Source organism: Antechinus flavipes, chromosome 5 (assembly GCF_016432865.1).
Source record: "Antechinus flavipes isolate AdamAnt ecotype Samford, QLD, Australia chromosome 5, AdamAnt_v2, whole genome shotgun sequence".
NCBI lineage: Eukaryota > Metazoa > Chordata > Mammalia > Dasyuromorphia > Dasyuridae > Antechinus > Antechinus flavipes.
Window position 1 is genome coordinate 200,480,980 of NC_067402.1, and position 20,214 is coordinate 200,501,193.

The window sequence follows — 20,214 nt, forward strand, 5'->3', positions numbered from 1 at the left end:
AAATTCATCTGGTCAGGAGGGCAGATTATAGTGACTTCAATCAAAAACCAAGTTAAAGGAGCCCCAACTATATACATGTTACAGGTGAAACTTCATGTGCTCTTCAAACATGAGAAAGGGTGTCAAGGGTGGCAGAGACAATCAAGCCCCAGAAACATCTTTGTTGCCTTTTTAGGTAAAACTGATCCAAACCCAGGCAGCCTGCCTAGCTGTCACCTCAGCAATAGGCAAGTAAGTCTGTAACAATCCTGATGGCTAATCATAGAATCTATTAGTTCCAGCATAGCCAGAACCAAGCAAAACTAAACACCAGTTACTAGACTGGTAAATCTGAAAAAATAGTGACAAACATATCCCGGCAATAGTATTAAAGACTGTCCATTTGAAGTGTGTCTTATGTATAAGTACACAAGTTTCTTGCTACACATACTAATTGCTACATGGTTGAGTATTCTTGTTTATTATTTTGCTGTTATATTTATGTTATAGCAATGTATGTTTTTAAATTGTTTGGTTCATTATTTTTGCCTGTTTTTTTAAAATATAGTGTATGGGATATTAATGCATTGTTGGTAGATTTATGAAATAATCCAACCATTCTGGAGAGCAATTTGAAACTATGCCCAAAAGGCTATCAAATTACTATGCCTTTTGATCCAGCAGTGTCATTGGATCAGAGATCATAAAAAAAGGGAAAGGACTCATGTGCAAAAATGTTTGTAGCAGCTCTTTTTGCAGCAATAAGGAACTAAAAATTGAGTGAAGCCCTCCAGTTGAGGAATGGCTGAATAAGTTATGGTATATGAATGAATGTAATAATATGTTATTATTCTATAAGAAATGATGAGCAGGCTGATTTCAGAAAAGCCTAGAAAGACTTACACGGACTGATGTTGAGTGAAGTGAGCAGAACCAGGAGAACATTGTACACAGTAACAGCAAGATTATGTGATGATTAAACTATGATGGACTTGGCTCTTCTCAGCAATGTGGTCAAGACAATTCCACTAGATTTCAGATGGAAAATGCCATCCACATCCAAAGAGATAATTTTGGATACTGATTGTGGGTTGAAACATAGCATTTTCACCTTTTTGGTTGGTTGGTTGGTTTTCTTTCTCATGATGTTTTCCCTTTTGGTCTGATTTTTCCTGAACAACATGACAAATACATAAATATGTATAAAAACATATAGTATAAAATTGGTTGTTCTTGATCTATTCACCCCAGATCAGGACTGTTACATTTCTCCTCACTCAGGGTCCTCAGGTACTTAGGGATTTGGAGCTGTCTTTTTTTCCTGCTATCAACTAAAGCCTCTATTAGATGTTTCTCCTCATTTTTAGGAACCCAATGATGAGCACTCCAGTTCCCTTTATCCAATTAACTTTTATTTCAAAGACATAGAATGAACAAATTACAAACATTTCTCCCAACATGTCAGGCATAATTTTTTCTGGACCACCTGGGTCTGGGGATAAGAATTTAGGTTTACAATTAAGCATGAGCTTGAGGCTGCATTGTCCCAGGCTAGTAGGCTAGAATCCGAAGGGCAACTCCATATATATGTGCTGTGCTCTTTGAGGGCTCAGTGCTATGAGGGCTGCAGGACCTGGCTTGGATTCCTGGAACTCCTGGATCACCATGATTTGTGCTCCCAGTCTAGCTTGGAAACTGCATCTAGAAGGGACAAATAAGAAGACTAAGTTCCAGACCCATTTGTTGGAGTCATCTAGCTGAGAGGAGCAAAGAATAAAGCTCTAAAAGCCTTCCCTGAAGGAATCACTTCTCTTCCTCAGTAAAAAGTGATACGTTCCCTTTGATGAAGGTGATATTTCTCTTATATGGACAATGATTAAAGACTGTTTCCAACCATGGGCTAGAAATGTCCACAAATTCTTGTTTCCACTCTCCCAGAAGCAGTTCCCGGCCTCTCTGTGTAGAGAGATATTATCTCCAGAAGTACAGACATATGCCAGATTTCATTACAATAGGACTATTGATGTTATTGTGATAACTAGTTTCATTTTGCTAGTAGGTATGTTTTGTTTGTTTATGATTATTTGCTGTGTACAATGGCTTTGCAGGTACTCTTGAGATGTGACTATTTTGCCTTACATGTAAACTTAGATATGTCACTAAAGTATCTTATCAGCTGATGTTTTGTATAGTGTCACATCATTTTTACTAATGCACATTTTTTTTTAATTTTAAATGATATTCTAAGTGGGACATCTGAGATGTGAGGAAAGCCACCCTTGTTTAAAACATTCATCTGTTAATGGTATATAGGTTTCAAGATGACCCTAGCTGATTTTTGCAAGGGACTGCAAAAATTTCAATCCAAAGGAGGAATGTCACAACATCCCCGTCCAGGAGAAATTGGGGCAGTTTTCTGAAGAACAGACCTGTGATACTGCGTGTTATAAACATATAAAGAGAAGGGACTTCTTTGGATTTGGAGAGTGCTGGGTTAAGCAGAATTGTGGTCAAGAGAATCAAATGTGAACCTTTGAAAGGAAGACTAGAGATCTTCCTGACATATGAAGAAGCTAAACCTCAACATTTCCCTTGATTCCCAATTACTCTAACCCTCAAGCCTAGTGAGGACACATTTCTCTCTTCCCCCATCAGGGAATATTATTCTCTCTTTCCTTGATTAAACCAAGATCTTAACTAGATTCCAAATAACTCACTTACTCTTGAATATTCTGTCATCTACCCTAATCTATATAACTTGCTCAATTTCTGTTTACTATTCACTTTGACTAAAAAAAAAAGTTTATTTGTTACTCACAATTGTCAGTTCCATAATCAGCATTTAGTGGGAGGGAGCTAAAATGGTGAAATTAAGAGAAGTTACCTTCCCCTTAAGAAAGATGATTCCTTTTAAACTAAACTCTTATCATACCAATAGCCTACAGTTATTTGATATGAGGTAGAGAGATATAATTCTACCTAAAACCGCCTTCCTTGAGATATGCAAGGGAAGGAATAGGCTCTCCTATATTGACCCAAGAGAGTGAAGTTGCATGAGGTTGGCCATGAAAGGGAATCCTTAGACAAGCTTAATTCAGCACTTCCACTCTGCCTGTTACAGCACTGGGTTGGGCATGGAGCTTATTTACTTAATTATTTGACCTCTATTTTGAGGAAGTTCCCGGATCAATCATATTTGTGCCATTTCTTCTCTGGTATTTTCTACCATATTCCTTTCTTTCCTCCCCCCAACTCCAACTTTCAGCTCTCTTTGTTGCATTACCATTTCCCATTAGAATTTAAGTTCCAAGGGCAAGGATTTCTTTTTTTATTGTATTTATTTTCCTAATGCTTAGCACCAAACCTAAAACATAGAAAGTGCTTGATTAATGCTTGCTGATAACTTCTCCCCACAAAGATGGAAACTGGAGTGTCTCATGGAGATGGGGTGGACCAGTTACCAGATCAAATACCTGTCATTCCATGCCACATGATTTATATTAAACAGAAGCATCCATATATCTTATTAAAATTATATGCAAAAGAAATATCAGAGTTGCAAGAAAAGTCATAAGAGGAGGAAGATATTATTTACAAGTTGGGAGACGAGGAATAGATCTTAAAAGAAGGTAGACTCTGAACTAGGTATGCCTTTAAAGGAAGAAATAGAGGTAAAATAATCAACTAATTAGTGATGGTTTATTAAATAATTATGTATCAATTAGTGATGGTTTATTAAAGTACTACTATGTGCCAAGAGTTATATGTAGTCCCCAGAGCAGTATGGCTAGCCATATAGATGACCTATATCCTTAGCCTCTGTCTATTGCTTCTATTCTTACAAGCTAGGAATAGGATCTAGGTACAGGATTGTACCACAAAGTGTATACTGATTTATACCGTTACCTACCTCCCTATCTTTGCTTCAGAGGTCCTGCTGGTTTCATGCACATTTAGAGCTTGCTTTGACTTCCCTAGTATGATCCCTCTCCTTAGGGCTCACAAACCTATCATATTTTTCTTGGTATCCTCTCCCTCTCCCTCAGCCAAGATAGGGTCCTGCCCAGTCCCACACCATCTGGCCATACAACACAAAAAGGCCAGTTATAATTTGTAAAAGATGTAACTGTTTTAATTAAATGAAACCTGAAAATGAATAAACAGGGCAATATAATAACAACAAAAGCTGGTTCAATCTTGAACACTATTAAAAGAAACATAGCTTTCACCTCTTCACTTCAATAAATATTGAAGATTTTTCCCTTAAAAAAAAAAAAAGAAAGAAAGAAACATAGCTGCCAGGGTAATTTCTTCTCTACTCTGTCCATATCAAACTCCACCTGGAATATTATACTCTGTTCTAGGCGTCACAGTTAGAGAAGGACATTGATAACCTGAAGAATGACTGGAGGAGGTCAACAAGGATAGTTCAAGAAGGGTCTTGAATCCACATCATAAAATCTGTTGAAAGAATTAGGATTATTTAGTACAAAGGAGAGAAAACTCAAGGAGAGCAATGATAATTGTCTTGAAGTGTTTGAAGGGTTTATCTTGTGTAAAAAAGATTAATATTGTCCTGTTTGGCCCCAGAGACCATAAGGAACAATTGGTGGAAGTTGCAAATGGTAAATTTAAACCTGATGTCAGGGTGAAAAAACTTCCTAGTAATCAGAGCTGCCCTAAAGTGGAATGGGCTCTTGGAGAGTGACACATTCCCCTTCACTGGAGATCTTTAAATCAGGGTAGGGTGACCACTTATGGGGGATACTATAGGAGAGTAATAATCTGGAACTGAATGGCATCTTGGATGTCATCTTACATGTCCTCATTATGCAAATAAGGAAACCAAAATCTAGGGAGATTAAATGATTTGTCCTGCAGAGGCAGGATTAAACCCAATTCTTCCCAGAGCCGGTGTTCTTGCCAATTCTGCATTGGTTTGAACCCCATCTCTTCCACTTACCTGCATGACTTTGGGCAAGCTCATCTCTCTGGGTTTTCATGATCTTAGCTTTCAAATGAGAAAGTCGGAATGGCTGACCTTTAAGATCCCTTATTGTTCTCTCTGGGAATATATAAAGTGCAGAGTTTTTTACCTAATGACTAGCCTTCTGAGTTAAATATCAGAAGGAAGCTGGATTGTATTTACTACACTCTGCTTCTAATAGGAACAGCTATTGGGAGACAAATCAGTTGAACTCTTACCCTTACTGGAATACCTGGTTCAGAGTATGTCCTTTATGGCACACCTTGGGTCTAGAAGAAACTGTGGGAAGGCATCTGCCTGCTAGATATTTTATCATACATTGTTTTTTCATCTTGCTGATTCATTTTTTTTTAAGTTGGAACCAGTAGATCAGAATTAAGAACATTTTTAATGTCTTGGATCCATTCCGCAGTCTTCTCAGAATGATGATGATGATGACAATACTAAAGGAAGTTTAATTTTCTTTAATTTCTGTTAACAGCTACTGAAAATAAAGATTTTTTTTCCAATCCAAGTTCACGAACCCTCCTGAAATCCATGATTGGGGAGCCATGGACTACAGGGGAAGATTCCTGCCCTAAAGGTTCCAACAGATTAGATTTGTGGCTTTATGAATAGATGTAAATGCAGAGGTTCAGTCATTTTGGAAGTATAGAAGTGAAACATTTGAATAGCTTAGGATGAGGCCCTCAGTTAGAAAGAAAAATCTTCTTAACAATGGGTTGGAGTGGGGGGAAGATTCCAGAAATACAAAATCTCCTTATGTGGTTCTTCACTATCTTCTCAAGCTGTGGCAAAAGGAAATGCAAAGGGTCAACCAGGGATGGTTATGAGATAGAATATTACAACCTCAGATGCATTTTTTGACAGAATTAAAAAATACCCCCAGAAATGGGTGCCACTTTTCCAAGGAAAGGAATAAGGACATCTGCCCTGTTCCTGAAATATATTTTCTCTCAGTATGACAGTCCCCTAAAGTAATGTGTAGGGAGAGGTTGGGAGGAGAAGGAGAAAGAAAAAGAGGAAGAGGAGAAAAGGGAAAAGAGGAGAGAAGGAAGGGGAGGAGGAGAAGGCAGGGATGTCAGCAAGAGAAGGAGAGGAAGAGAAGAGGAACAAAAATAAGTCTTTTACCTTGCCACTTTAGCTTTTATCTCCCCAATCTCCCCATAGGAGGAGTGATGTTTCCAGGGCTGTTGCTATGCTTGTGTTGGAAAAGCCCCATCACCTGTTTGCTTTGCACTTGTTCTCTTTCTTTTCTCTCAAGAGATCCTTAAAACTCTTGCTGGAGCAGAAAGCCCCACTCTAGTGCTTATTTTCCATTATTCCCCCTTCTTCCCATGTTGGAAAGAAATAGAACTCTCAGGGTCTTTAGAAATTAGTTGCCCCCATCCCATCCCCCCAACCCCCTCCAAGCCTTTCCAGGACTGTTCCAAAGCATATCCAAGCATGAATGCCTTTTCCCATCAAAGTCTTACTCCCTTATGTCAGGGTCACATAAACAAGGATTAATTACATTTTGCAATTTGGGAGGAGGCAATTTCTAGCAGCTAAATGTCCTCATTCAGTCCTCCCAGTCAGTATTTTTCATGACTCCATTTGAGAGTTTTTTGGCAAAGATTCTGCAGTGTTTTGCCATTTCCTTCTAACACTCATTTATGGATGGGAATTGAAGCAAACAGTGTTAAATTACTTTCCCAGGGTCATACAGTTAGTGTTTGAGGCCAGATTTGATCTCAGGAAGATGATTTGATTGGATGAATCCATAACAACCACATCTCCTTAGATTAATAAGAGTTGTGGTTCTCCAGGGAAAGGCAGAGCTAGTTTGCCAGTCACTGAGAACTTGACCCTTCTTCAGCACTCCCTAGTACCTACCTGGGGGTGAGTGTGGGACTTCCTGGGATCAAATAAGTGACTAGCAATACCACTAGCAACCCCTGGTGGTTAAACATGGCTCACAGAATGTATTAAGGAAAGGAGGAGCACTGAGCAGAGAACAGAGCTGACCCTGAAAACAAGAAAAGCTAGATTCAAGTCCTACTTCTGAAATATATTGCCATTGTGACCTAGGGCAAGTCACTCTTTAGAAGTCTCTAGGCAACCCTCTAAAGTTGCAAAGAAGACGCCAACCCACATTGGTAGAAGGAATGTTCCTCATACAGGAGTTTCCTATACCAGTGAAATCACATGACCTATTTTTGCTCCTATCCCTTTAAAAAATTTTTGATTAAATAAATTAATTAAATTAATAAATTTAATTTTAAATTTTTAAATCCCTTAAAGTGAAGGAAGAGTATTTACTATTTTTTTTCTAGTGCTTATTTTCTTTATTTGCTGGAGTTGAAATAAACTTTAATTTTTTTTTCTAAACATGAATCATTCAAATAAAACCAACTGAAAAATAGAAATTTAGCAAAGTGAGGGAACAAAAGAGCATTTGCTATTCAAGATAATATTGGGAGCAATCTTCCTTTGGCAGCAGAATTGTCTTTTTCCTGTAGAGAGAAACCCAAATAATACTGGTGATGTGATAAGAGCATAACTGCCACTGAGTGGGAAAATATGGTTTATCTATAACTTCTCTTTCCCTTTCCTACCCTCAGAATCTTGTGTACTATAGCTGTGGTTAGAAGCCTTTTTTTTTTTTTTTTTTTTAGTTGGCAGGGGTTTAATTCACCAGAAAAGCAAGATTGTGATGACAGAGAATTCAGATACAACACAACCTATAATCTGAAAACAGATTGCTTTCAGACTCTACCTCATCACTCTAGAGACCTTTTTGAGGAATCTAGACATTCTGAAATGGTACTTAGGGAATAGATTTTGATAACCATGGTTGCCAGTTTATGCTGACATATATTTTCAAAAAGCTTCGAAAACACAATTATTTGCTGAGAGGAAGAGTCTAGAAGAAACTGACTTGAAGGAACTACGGCTTTAGTAGATAATGAAATATTAACATTCTTTGGTCCTTCTTTTACTCTCTAAGCATTCATGACTTAGTTCTTTGGGAGTATTTCCACAGCGATTTCAGTGAGACTTTTGGGTAATATTCTGGGGTCAATAGTCCATCCTCTATCAGCCCCACACCCACAATAAAGATTCTGTTAAACTTTAGGTAGCCCTTCCCTCTCTCAAATATACTTCCTAGGCTCCACCTTACTATTTTGTGATTTCTTTTCCCCTTCAAAGTTGTTTGTTCCTTTAGGCCATTAAGACTTCAGCCTTTTTTCTACATTTTTCTTGGTGTAGATTTGCTTGGTTTTTTTGGGAAGGGGATCTGTTTCACATGACTGCACATGTGTAATCTACATCAACATGCTTGTCTTTTCAAGGAGTAGGGAAGGGAAAAAAGGAGGGAATTTGGAAATCAAAAATTATTTTTAAATGAATGTGTAAAATTTGTTTTTACATGTAACTGAGTAAAAAATAAAATTAAAAACATGACTTCAGCTTCTTCTTTGAGAATCTCCCCCTTGGGGATGCTCTGGTGGGCAATCGTGTAAGAAACTTGGGTTACTAATTAGACTTCCATTTTATAAATTTCAATATCAGTCAGCAAGTCAGTTTAATTACTAACCAGTTGCCCATGTTTGAATTGATACGTTTTCACCCACCTTGCTTTTATCACCCTTAACCCCATGGCTACATTGCACCTCTCCTCCCAAGACTTTAAGATTTCCTACTGCTCTCATATCTCCTAAACCCCTCAATCCTTTGCTCCACTTGTCTCCTATTAATCAAGAGAGCCACAATTATCAGCTGTTCTGCCTTCTTTAGAAAGATAGGAAGCTTACACGTGTGTATCTTGCCTACAGACTTGCCAAACTTCTACTCATCCTCTAAAGATATGGAGTCATTCTCTATTCCCTTTCCCAACTCCCTTAAGGAAAAAAGAACTCTGATTTGATGTTCCTAGAAGATAAGAAAGGCTGCGGCATTTCTTATACTAACAGCCTACCTATATTTACATAATAGTTTTAAGTTTATAAAGCATTTTCCAAACAACAATTCTTTGAAGAATTCAGTGTGAACATTATTCTCTCTTTTTTATAGATGAGAAAACTGAGACCTGAAACATGAAGTAATTGACCATAATCACACAGCTAATATGCATCCGAGCCAGGTTTTAAAACCAGATTAAGTGTTTCCTAATCAGTGCCCTTTTCTCTCAGACCAAGCTGCCTTCATGACAGAAGGTGACAGGATACACCTAATTCTGTTAGGGTCAAAAAAGGATTAGATATGTTGAAATTTGATATTGTTCAAAGTGCTAATGATGAAGCAAATGCCACCAAAAGGGTATGGTCCTCTCCGTAGGCTCCCCCATTTTCCCTCCTTTTGACTCTAAAACATTGCTAAGGAAAGACATCGTTATATCTGTCCTATGAACATTTAACTTAGAAGGTGACCTATCACTTTAAAGATCAAATTTACATGACAGTAATCAGATCTTATAATCTTCTCGTTTTCTGGTTCTCCCATCATTTCCCACTAGTCCATCCCCTAGTCTGAGATCGACTTTTCTTGCAAAATTGTTTCCTCCTTTATTGTTTTTATTTACAAGAAGGAGGCAACATGACATCATATTAAGTGCCTTGAACTGAAAAAGACCATAGAAATCATCTTAACTAACTCTTCATTTTACATTTCAAGAAACTAATACCAGAGAAGTGAAATTTCTTGCCCCAGAAGGCAAGACACATTGTACATTATTTTAATGTATAATTATAATGTATGTTGTAAAAGTTATAATGTATACAAAATACAGTTCTTCAAAGTGGTTATATATTGGATAGATAACTAGATAGATAAGTGGATGGATGGATGGATAGACAGACAGATGGACAGACAGATAAATGGATGGATAGACAGACAGACAAATAAATGGATGGATAGATAGGTAGATGGATAGACAGATGGATGGATGGACAGATGGATGGAAAGATAGGCAGGGAGCAAGATAGACATAGAGAGATAGAGAGATAGGTAGGTAGGTTGATGGATGGATAGATAGATACAGATAGATGAATGGATTGAGGAATGGATAGACATATAGACAGACAGATGGATAGACAGAGAGATAGATAAGAGAGCTATATAGAAAAAGTAGATACATAGATAGATGGGTGGATAAATGTAAATAGAGCTTTTATTAGGTGCTTTATTTACTATGTACCAGGCTCAGTGTTAGAGCAAAAACTTGAATCCAAGTCTCCTAATTTCAGATCCAGATTATTTCCAGTATACTTCCCTGTATCCAACAGATAGCAAATCTGGGATGCAGATTTAAGTCTTCTCACTCCAAAATCCAATACTCTTTCCACTATGTCATGTTGTTGCACAACGGACGGACTGAAAGACAGGCAGGAAGATAAACAGATAGATGGAAGGATGGAGAGAGAGAGAGAGAGAGAGAGAGAGAGAGAGAGAGAGAGAGAGAGAGAGAGAGAGAGAGAGAAATATTAGATACATAGATAGATGGATGGATAAGTGGATAGATACATAAAGCATTTATTAGGTGCTTTACTATGTACCAGGCTTAGTGTTAGAGCAAAAACTTGCTTCTTTCCATTACAGTATACTATCTGTAACCAACAGATAGTAAACCTGGGATGCAAATCTAAATCTTCAAACTCCCAAATCCAATATTCTTTCCACTATGTGTCATGTTGTTTGCCTCAAGTCAGAAGATTTAAGTCTGAATCATGGCTTTAACTATTATTAGCCAAATTACTTAATCTCTCAACTGCAGTTTCTTCTAGGGTAAGATGGAGATACTATCTATGCTAACTACTTTACTAGGTTGGTTTTGATCACAAGATATTGTATTAAAGGGCTGGTAAACGTTGAAGAATTGCAAAAATTATGATCCTCAATGGAGAAAAGCTCTTGGAAGCTTTCTATCAGACCCTGCTTCACAGGCACAAGCACGCCCAGCCATCTCATATTAGTCAAGGTAGTGAGTTCAGCTTCCACACTGGGAGGAGTTGGCAAACCCAGCTCCAGAGTTGATCTTCTTCCCAAAGCTAGGTATGCTCTTTGACTACTGGATCAAGGGCAGGACTAGAAAGCTCTTGTGAGAGGAAGAAATGAGTTACCTGCCTTTGGCTCTCTTTTTCAAAGTCAGGCAGGTCTGTGTACTTTGCCATCTTCTACAGAGATGGGAGCTAATGGTCTTAGAAGCAACTCTCTTTCTCCTGTTAAAAGCAAAAGTGCTAGGGGTGAAGAGAGCAGAGGTGGAGCTGGCTTTTAAAACAAAGCACAGACTGAATTTTCACTGGTCTTTCACCTGGCAGCACAACACAGAAATGCGGGTCTCAGAGGAAGAGGGTGGAACATTCACTTTGAAATAGAGCCCAGCCTATTTCCCCCCTGCACACAGACTACCAGGCACAGGATGCTGAGGGTACAAGGCAGGGAACTTGGCTCCACTACCTTGTTTCCATCAGACGTGGACAGGGCTTGGGGAGAAGCACAGCTAGAGTTAGAAAAAAGCTCAGTGTGTGAGGAACTCAAAGATTTGACTCCAATCCAGGTTCCTAGGGCAAACTCAGTTCTGCTATGATTGGAGCTCTCATCTTCAGTGTCTGTCATAAGGCACAAGAAAATCTATTGTGCTGTTTGGGTGGAGAGGGAACTGTGGAATCACAGAGGCTTTTGGCTGGAAAGCTCCAGGGCTGGAAATTCTGACTCTGACACTGAAACTCCATCACTTAGAAAAGGAAAAAAAAAACATTTATTAAATGCCTACTATTTTCCAGGCACTGTGCTTTGCCCTCTCCCCTTTAATAAGGTTGATTACTTTATTTCTGAGTTATGCTTGTATAGATTTTAGCACTATCACCCTTCTATATCCAACTAATCTCTGTTCTAAGCACAACAGACTGGAAATATTTTGTGTGCTTCTCTCAAAAGGTTGATCTGCTCTATGTGGCCTTTCATTTTTTATCCTGGAGGTAACTCAGGGACCTGAAGATTTACAATCTCTAACATATCTCATAGCCCAGGAGACCCTACCTAAAAAGGTAAGGAGCTCTGGGCTCACAGACTTCAATGTATCGTGGGATGCCCCTTCTTTTAAAAAGGGAAAATGTAGCTTTTCCCTTTAAAACTCTGGGGAAAATCTAAAACAAAATTCAGATACAATTCATTCCTCATATCTCCCCAAAAAGCAAATAAAGCAGGCTTTTTTTTTTAACTATTTAATATGCACTATGGTATCAGGAATAGAACAGCCCTCAATTTTCTCTAACACAAAAAAATATATGACACAAAAGAACTTATAGGCACATATGGACAAATACAGAAAAGTATCCCAAATAAACCATTTACTCATTATATCTTCTGATAGGAAGTATTTTTTTGTGGGACAGATGGATATATACAGGGAAGTCATAGAGTCTTAGTGAAATTTTAAGCTTTAATGGCTTTGGGAATATCATGTATTTCACATTCAACTCAAACCCATGTTTTCTGTGTCATTCACAAGTTTCAGCTCTCCTGATAAGCTAAGACATGACTTTAATATTTCAACTATCTTTCCCTCTCTTTTTTGGCAAGACAGTTGGAATTAAGTGACTTGCCCAAGGTCACACAGCTACAAAGGGTTAAGTATCTGAGGTTAGATTTTGAACTTAAATGCTCCTGACTTCAGAGCTGGTACTCTATCCACTGCACCATCTACCTGCCCCAACTCTTTTCCTTTTTGGAATCTACTAATACTTGAATCCCAAACTATCATTGTAGGAGGGCACCACCAAAGATGATGGTATATTCACAAATGATGCTCTAGGGTGATGGGTATTTTTTGTCTACTCATTGTGACAATCAAATTATATCAGTTAAACTATATGGAATTTTCGTTAACTAGAGTTTATATCCTTTTTTCCTAATCATATCTTATTTTTCAGCATCAATAATTTATTTAAATAGGCTAAATTGAAGCTATTTAAATGATACCTCATATCTTTATTTTACTTTTTTGCTCTTTCTGTTACCTTTTGCAGTAATTTCAATCTTTTCTGTGACTAATCATCAGATTTTGCTCAAAAACATGATTCAGAAATGACTCCCACATAAGATATAAGTCATTTCCTGACTGCTAAAATACAAGCAATTTCATTGTTGTTGTTGTTGTTGTTTGGTCATTTTATTCAATGTTCATATACAATGCCTTCTACTTCTTTACATCGTGAAAATATTCATGATATATAAAGTCTTCAGTCCCTCTCTTATTTCCTCTCCTATATTTTTAATAGATTTTTACCTACCTTACCTATCCCTACCTTTGCATGAAAGTTACCAAGTATCAAAGCACATGCAAAATTTTTAATATTTTATTGAGTTCTTTATAGAATATCTCATCTTTATGTATATAACCTCACTTGTGAGGTCCAGTGAGAAACTGAGTTTGGTGCTATCCAGCACCAGGGATGAAGTTAAAGGTATCAACCAGCCTCAGCAATATCACAGCAAAATTGCCTGGATACCAAATTTCCAGATTTAACATTGCCAAAGAGAACTTTTATCTCCTAATGGATAGTTGAAACTCTTTAATGCAGCTTTTTAGGGGTTAATGATGATAGGCTCACTTTTCTCTCTTCTTGGGATTCAAAGGATCTTCATCAACCTCATCTCCTGGTACAGGGTAAAATTATTACAGAGATAAAAAGGAAAAACTCTCTTCTTTTTTCTAGTCCAATTCTCTTTCCATTGCACCAAAATCCCTTGCATCTTACATGCCAGCAAGTGGCAATCTATCCTTCTTAAGCACAGAAAGATAAACTTAGAAAATGTCATTTATTTATTTTAATTACTATGAATTTAATAAATATCCTCTTTTTAAAGAACAAAGAATAGAAAGGAAGATTTTATATGAAACTATGAACTCTATCATGTATGGAACAGTGGCCATTCCCCAAAGCATGCATGGAAAGAAGTCTTACCCCGGCCCTTTTTAGTAACAAATGTGCCCTGGCTAAGGTATTTCCCATGGAGTGTTGCCTGTGTTCTGACCACTTCCATTGAGACATGTACTTTGGATTCCTGAAAAAGGACATATGCAAGCTAAGGTGTGTGGCTAGTCTTTCTGCCCTGCTCCTAATTTCTGTCTTCTCTTCTTGCCCACAATAAGGGGATATTTCAAAAATCATCGAACAACTTGATCTACCAATTCAATAGACCTTACAGGGAAAACAGCTTCTACACTCATCTTCTTCCTCTCTTTTGAACTGTAACTGGATTTGTGATATTCCTTGAACGTTCATTGATGATGGGAAGAGATTTCTTCTTTGCCATCCTTAATATCTGAGGTATATTTAGAACTCTATGAATCTCCCAGTTGCCTCTATTCATGAATTTTTTGTTTGAAACTTTTTGTGTGTTGCAGAAAATAAATCAGTCTGTTCTACATTGTACACTGAGCACTTTTTTGAGACATCTTATTGATTACTTTTTTGGGAAGACTCTAACCAAATCTAACCTTTGTTTAAACATCATTATAGGATCATTGCTGGAAGGGAATCTCATTAGCCAACCAATCAATTTAATTTTACAGATGAGGAAACTGAGGCCTAAAGAAGTTAAATGCTTGTCAGAGATCGCATAGGTAGTTAATGTGATGTCATAATTCATCATCACCCCGATCAGAACTTTCAAAGTTTTTTTTTAATTATTGCAGTCTTCGTGTTGATTATTCATTATGTTCTCATTTCACTCTGCATGAGTTCAAATGCATTTTCTCATGCTTCTCTGAATTTGTCACAATAATATTCCATAATATTCATATACCACAATATTTAGTCATTCTTCTAATTGATGGCATCTACTTTGTTCCTAAATCTTTACTACAACCAGATATTGTTATGAGTATATTTAGTTGTGTCTTTTAGACATTTGAGAGAAAGGACAGTTTGATTGGATTGATTAGCATAAAATAAGGGTGGAAAGATAATCCAGGCTGTAAAAGGCTTTAAAATATTGAACTGAGAAGTTTATATTTAATCTTGGAGTCAATAGAAAGCCACTGGAATTTATCAAGTAAGGGGTTGACCCATGTCAGATCAAAATCTTGGGAAGAAAACTTTGGCAGTTATATGAAGGATGGATTAGAGTGGAGAAGAGATTGAGGAAGAAAGGTATACTAGGAGTCCGTTATTACAATAGTCCAAGCAAGAGATGATGAGACCCTGAACTATGGTGGTGGTAATTTGAACAACAAAAACAGTATGGATCTGAGAGCTATCGAGATTTGACAGATACTTGGATACATGGGGTCTAGGATGAGACCAATGTTATAAATGGGGAGGATTAAAAAGAAGCTCAGAAGAGGGATGGGTTTGTGAGGAAAGATGATATGATATCTGCAATGCAAATGTAAAGCACCTCCTTTTCCACCAAAACCAAAAAAGGGCAATGGAGCTCATCTTTTCTGGCACCAATCCAAGAGATACCTGCCAAATCCAGGAGGTAAGGGGGGGCAGGGAGAGGGACGCAATAGATAAGCTAGGGGGAGGAGGAGGAGAAAAGAGAACAGCTATTGCTCTGATTACCTAAATCTAGTTGTTAGAATTGGTAGAGAAAGTCCCTCAATAGACTTACAGGAAGGGTATTATATGACTCCTCTTCTTGCCTTCTGATTATCACAAACCCCTGAGATCACACAATGGACCTCCAGAAGGTCTGGCCCTTATCTTGGAAACCTTTGCTACTACCAAAATTATCTACATTCTGTCTGCCTCTCATACATGGTCTACAATTTTCTGCCTCCGAACTGGTAATGCTTCTGGAGCCAGGGAATCTGCATTCATATCCCACCTGGGTAATCTGAGTAATTTACTTTACTTTCTTGACATTTTTTTTCTTTTAAAAATTTCTGTAAAATGAGGGAGTTGAAGTAAAATGCCCCTGAGGTCTCTGAAGTTTCTTCTAGGACGTTCTCTAACCAGGAACCCAGGATCTTTTTCTCAAGCTGTTCCCAATACCTGGGATATTCCTCCCTATTTCCACTTGTTCAATTTCTAATAATCCTTTAAAAAACAACTTCAAAAAACTTCCCCTATACCCTCATCAATAATAATCTTGGACTTCACATTATTTTTCACCTCAAAGCAGTGCAACATGGAAAAAGAGCACTGAATCTGGAATCCAAGGTCTTGCATTCAAATGCCCCTTTCATCTCTTAGATGTGAAAATGGACAATTTTGTGACAATTGTTGATTTAATCACTGGCTCTGTTTCTTCTTCTGTGAGATGTGAAGAATAGACAACAAATCTTTAAGGTCTCTTCCAAATCTAAGTCTTTGATCCTTAAAAAATAGTACATATGATCCTATCTGTCACATTTATCCTGTAATGTTATTTATTGTAGATATCTATGTATGGGTCAAGATTGAGCTCCATAGAGATAGGGACTTTCTTATCTAAGCTTTGTATCTTTCTCAGCCCAGCACAGAATTGTTAAATAATGGGAGAGACCTCTTAAGGGTAATATATTTGAATAGTTGATAGCAGAAAGTTAATTTCCCCACTTCAGTTTTAGTTGGTAGATTTCCTGGTTTGCATCCAATCTACTTCCCTTAACAAAATCCACAGACTTACCACTTCTATTTTTTTTCCTCTTTCCCTTTTCCTGAGAAGAGGCCATCACATCCTCCAGTTTTATTTTGCTCTTGGCTTCTCTGCAGACATTTATTTCCATTTCTCCTCAAAAGAGAGGGAAAAAGAAAGAGGAAAGGGGATATAATGGGGAAGGGGGTGGGGTGGAACATAGAGTAACTGACTGTACCCTCCTATGTTTTTTTTGAAATATGAATATTTCTGGCAGGGGTTTATTTATTGCCTTTTCTGATCCTTGAGCTGATGAACTGTACCCCTGTTGTGAGCCTGCCTTATGAGTCTGACTAAAAAGCCTCTGAGATCCTTTCCAGTTCTCAAATTCTGAGATTCTGTGATCTTGAATTCAAAGGAAACAGGAAATAAGCTAACCCTAATCCTTCTCACAGCTTGCATGCCCTAACCATGTACACCCACCAACACATAACAAGTTCTTCACAGACCCTTCCTGATACCACATGGATCTTTACTCTGGAAACTCTCCCACAATTACAGGCTCAAATATTTACACTCAAATGAACCTTTTCATGCACTCACACCCTTAAACACAGTGACTTACTTCAAACATTTAAGGCCTCTACAAAGACACATAAAAACAACTCTATCCATTTGTGTTCCTGAACATACTTTGAACTGCCCACAAATGCACCTCTGCTTTCACATGGGCTCTTAGATAATATTTTACATTTAAATTAACCAAGTTAAGTCTATAAAACTCAAAGTTACAAAAAATAGAAATATAAAATATTTGCAATGATAAATAAGAAATGTTCTTTTGCAAAACAGTAAAAATTATGATAATTCCTGTTGTGATTTAAGTCCCAGTTATAATTATCTCACATTTATTACAATTATATCACATACTTGAGATTCACAAAATTTTGCAGGTGGGACTTCAGAGGCCATCAAACAAAATCCATACAGAACCTAACCTAGAACAAAAATCCAATATAACCAAAAAGCCTGTAAATCCACCTCTGCTAAAAATCCTAACCGGATTTTGCTCGCTGAGTTATTTTTTCTCAGTGTAATAAACCCATTTTTGCCACAAACCTCACCATTTGGGATTGTGAATTCTTAGAACCTGAGACAACCACCAGGGGATCCCATTGCTGTCAAGGGATCTCAACCCTCATTTCTCACACTTCAACACAATAATCTCCTGGTTCTGCTCACTTCACTTAGCATCAGTTCGTGTAAGTCTCTCCAGGCCTCTCTGAAATCATCCTGCTGGTCATTTCTTACAGAACAATAATATTCCATAACATTCATATAACCACAATTTATTCAGCCATTCTCCAACTGATGGGCATCCACTTGGTTTCCAGTTTCTGGCCACCACAAAAAGGGCTGCCATAAACATTTTTGCACATATGGGTCCTTTTCCCTCCTTTAAGATCTCTTTAGGGTACAAGCCCAGTAGAAACACTGCTGGGTGAAAGGCAGGCTAATCCCTCAACTGGCCTGTCCAGTATAATGTCAAACATCCTTCATCTTCCTAAAAACCATCCTCTGGATGGTCTTAAGCTTGTCAATGTCCTTCCTGAAATATGGTTTCCTGAACACAAAATTCCAACAATAGTCTTCACTAGAGAAGAGAACAACAGAAATCCTGCTGTTCTGCACTCAATGCTACCTTACTGCTGCCTAATATCACAGGAGTTTTTTTGGCTGCTGTATTTTACTATTGATTCATATTGAACTTGTCTAAATCTTCAGGTATTTTTCTAAGTGCTACCTAAGCCACATATTCTGCCCATCTGGATCTTGTGAAGTTTATTATTGAAGCCAAGCTTAAAGTATGTATTTATCCCTACTAAATTTCAGAGTGAGGGAGGGCGGTATGGAGGTAGAAATAGAAATATAGAGAAGAGGAGGAGAAGAAAAAAAAAGGAGGAAAAAGGAGAGAGACAGAAACAAAGAGAAAGAGAGAAATATTAAAGCAGGATGAGTAAAATTAAAGAAGATTTCCAATATATTAATGTACCTAGCATATAGGAGCACCTAGCCACTGAGTGGGCTGAAGAATTGTGAAAAAACTTGAAACTTTTCATCAACCAACTAATCGAAAAGCTTTTATTATGTGCTTGTTGTGTACTAGGCACTGTGCAAGATATATAAATTTTTTAAAATCCCTAATCTCAAAGAGTTTGCATTTTAATGAGGGAGACACTAAGTACATATGCAGACTATAAAGAGAATAAATACAAATAAATGCAAAGGTTAAATACAAGGCAATTAGATGAAGGCTCTAATATTTTAGGGTATCAGAAAAGGCTTAATGTAGAAATCAGAACTTGAGCTGAATCTTAAAGGAAAAGAGGGAATTTTTGAAATGGAGGTGAGGAGAAAAGACAATCTAAATGTAGCAGGTGATCATCAGATAGAACTGCCCAACCTGTCACTCCTGGTTCCAGGGGAATATGTGGAAACTTTGTGACCTGCCATTCAGGGGCTGTGAAGTGCTGGCAGTAGGATATGACACAGCAAGCTTTGGGTGGTCCTACCCTGATTCCATGACAGCAGCAAGAGAAGAGGGGGCTAAGTCAGGTAGACAAGTTCAATATGAATCAATAGTAAAATACAGCAGCCAAAAAAGCTCCTGTGATATTAGGCAGCAATAAGGTAGCATTGAGTGCAGAACAGCAGGATTTCTGTTGTTCTCTTCTCTAGTGAAGACTATTGTTGGAATTTTGTGTTCAGGAAACCATATTTCAGACAGCTTCAGGATCATTTTCTTAGCTGCCATTTTCTAGTGTGGCAGGCAGTGCACTCTGCCTCTGGACTCCCCATGAGGATGAAGGATGTTTTTACTCTCCATTCACAGACCATAAAGGTCTGCCTTTAAATTTCCTTTCCTAAGCAGGTGATAAAGCATCACCCTTCAAGTAGATGTATCCAAGCTTAGAGACAACCTTGGGAGTTAGAGAGTGTTCTTGGAGAAAACTGGTCCAAACAGAAAATGCCATCTGCGTCCAGAGAGAAACTATGGAGACTGAATGTGTATTGAAGCATAATATTTTCTCCTTTTAATTTATTTGTTGCTTTATCTTTTTCATGGTTTTTTCTTTTTTGGTCTGATTTTTCTTGTGTGACATGACAAATATGGAAATATATTTAGTATATATATATAATATATAGTATATAGTATAGTATATATACACATATATAACCTATATCAGATTTCTTGCTGTCTTGGGAATGAAGGAGGGAAAGGGGAAAAATTTGGAACACAAACTGTTATAAAAATGAATGTTAAAAACTATCTTTACATGTATTTGTAAAAATAAAAGAGGGGGAAAAAAGATAAAGTAAAAAGGAATTGTTTAAATTTTTAAAAAAAGAAAGAAAGAAAATTGGCACAAGCCTAGTTTATAAACTTCTCAGGAATTTGGACAGTGCAGAGCTCATAAAATATAAAATGCCTAGGCAAACCCCCAATATCATTTATATTTTTATGAGATTTAAATATCAGCCTTCCACTAAATTATAAAATTAGTTATAGTATTTACTCCAGCCTTTTAAATTTGTTCTGTGGGTCTTTTATGTTTAACATTTCTTTTGTGTGTAGTAATAAATTACAACATACTGATGTATATTGTACATCAGTACATTGTTGTACATTGTACATT

The 20,214-nt window shown here is 37.4% G+C and overlaps 1 long non-coding RNA gene across 2 annotated transcripts in view; it reads right to left on the reverse strand.

The window, feature by feature from the left end:
* Positions 1 to 1,369: 1,369 nt before the first annotated feature.
* The window catches only part of LOC127564843 (uncharacterized), a 43,867-nt gene continuing 25,022 nt past the window's right edge, over positions 1,370 to 20,214 (reverse strand). The window contains exons 1-2 of one of the 2 annotated variants that reach the window (XR_007954369.1): positions 4,374 to 5,891; positions 1,370 to 1,680 (exon numbers count right to left, since the gene is read on the reverse strand). This is a non-coding gene — a long non-coding RNA (uncharacterized LOC127564843). Of the gene's footprint in view, positions 1,681 to 4,373; positions 5,892 to 20,214 lie in introns of those variants that run through there. The other variant, XR_007954370.1, reaches the window with a different exon arrangement.